The sequence below is a fragment of the Hetaerina americana genome, unplaced genomic scaffold (genome assembly GCF_022747635.1).
Source record: "Hetaerina americana unplaced genomic scaffold, ioHetAmer1.1.p SCAF_47, whole genome shotgun sequence".
Classification (NCBI taxonomy): Eukaryota; Metazoa; Arthropoda; class Insecta; order Odonata; family Calopterygidae; genus Hetaerina; species Hetaerina americana.
Genome location: NW_027287063.1, coordinates 1,340,712 through 1,342,726, shown reverse-complemented (window position 1 = coordinate 1,342,726; position 2,015 = coordinate 1,340,712). Strand labels below are relative to the sequence as shown.

General features: G+C 41.3%; 1 non-coding gene across 1 annotated transcript; it reads right to left on the bottom strand.

Moving 5' to 3' along the window:
• Positions 1-1,543: 1,543 nt before the first annotated feature.
• TRNAI-AAU (transfer RNA isoleucine (anticodon AAU)) lies at positions 1,544-1,617 on the bottom strand. Its single transcript has one exon. It is a non-coding gene; the product is annotated as a tRNA-Ile (tRNA).
• Positions 1,618-2,015: the final 398 nt, after the last annotated feature.

Sequence of the window (2,015 nt, the reverse complement as noted above, 5' to 3'; positions counted from 1 at the left end):
TTTCGAATTCAAGTTGTTCGCAGGTTCCTTCGTGTGGTTGCGTTTAGCGTATTTTTGTTTCATTTCCGCGTTCAACTGAAATTTTTTGCAGGGAGCAGTGACCTTTGCAGCGTTGTTTTTGTGCTTGGGAAATCTGTATTAATAGACTTTATTTTTTTTACAGCGTTGTAAGAATTGAATGTCCGCCGTGATGGAGCAAGTTTTGAATTTCCATGCCTTTAGTTAGTTTAGCCCACGTGGCTGGAAGGCGATATTCAGAGAAAGAGCTGAAATTTGAAGTTAGATTAATTGCTTTAACCAATGATAAGAAACGCCTCAAAAACCGCGGAGCATTTCTTCGCCGTCCAAATATTTTGCATTCACCTTTCTTGTCTTATTTGAACAATCCCCTCCAATTCTAATGCCTTATTTGCCTCCCTTTCTGCCCTCCATCCTTCTCCACACCCACGTTTCAAAAAACATTCAACCTACGCCTACCGTCTTGTTTCAACGACCAAGAATTCGCTCCATGCAAAACCACGTTCCGTATCAAAGTGTTGACGAGTCTTTTCTTAATATCCTTACTCATCGTCCCTGTCATCAACTCCCTCCACATCCTCGCGAAAGCTTCTTTGCCCTGCGCAATTCTTCCCCTCCTGATCCCACCTCTACTGTAGTTTTGATCGAAAACACTTCCAAGATAGGTATATTGTTTCACCTGTTCTAGTTTAGCAACTCTTATCTCAACGTCTACCCTAGCCTTCCCTTACCATTCGCTAGTCAACAATTAATTCACAAACGGAAATTAGATTTATTTTTTTAGGGAAATTGGGAGGCCCTCTCGCCCTCTGCATGGTGAAGCCAATATAGCTAAACACTTCAGGCAAGGCAGCAACATAACTGAATTTTCATATCACTAAATATTTATCGGTACCATTCTGTAATTTTTGGATTAAGCTGGAGAATTTTAGAGAGAATTAACTCGAAATTATAAGTGCACCGAATAGTTAGCTCACTGTCTCCTGGCATACAAGGAGCCATGGTAATAGCACGCACTCTTGCCGATTCGGACCCCGAAAAATGTTGCCGTGTCGGTCGGCGAGCTCGTTCGAATTAGCACCTGCAGGCCATTTTATTAGAAAATTAGTTAGATTAAATATATAATAGATTTATTCTTGATAACTTCCAAATTCCCTTTAATTTCAAAAGGGAATTTGTAATTTCCTCATTTCAAAAGTTGTATTTCATCTCTTATCCTGGACATGTTTGGCTCCCATAGTAATCAGCTGGAAGGTTGGTGGCGATGACTGAGGATGGAGCTCTTCCCGGATCAAGTAGCCTGGCTGTGTCTAGGGTGCATGGGGGCCATTTTCCACCCTGCTCCCTTCTTAAAAATTTGAACAGCATCTTCTACTCCGAGAATCCTTTCGACGTTTAGAAATGGTTAGGACGAAGACAAGCATCGGAAGGTAAAAAAAAAAGAAAAGTGGGAAATTTTCAACGTGGAAAGGAAATAACGCGTGCCCCTTTAGACGTAGAGACAAAAACGAAAAAAGAAAAAAGTTGGCCCATGGGGGGATCGAACCCGCGACCTTCGCGTTATTAGCACGACGCTCTAACCAACTGAGCTAATGGGCCAGTCGTTCTAGGCTTGGATTTTGTATATATTTATATTGCATTGTCTCTCTCTCGAAAATATGTGCATGGTCCTTCGTTTGATTGTAATAAAAACATTAACTGCTTGAATTTCCCATATCCTTTCCTCACTCAGTTATTTTTCTAAAATATCCGGGTGAATATGAGGATAGCTCCTGTGCAATTTATATGCAGTGGTACACTTTTATGCGCGATTTGAACAGTGTGTGCGAATCAACAGATTCAGGCGAGATTCATGGGAAGTTAATCATTATGAGAAAACAAGTTTGCACTTTTCCACCAGTTCAGCAGTAACGTACAACGCGTTTCGGTTTACAGGACCATCATCGGGTGACACACATCCTATCTTATACCAGCTGTGCTGCTCTAAGAATGAGAAT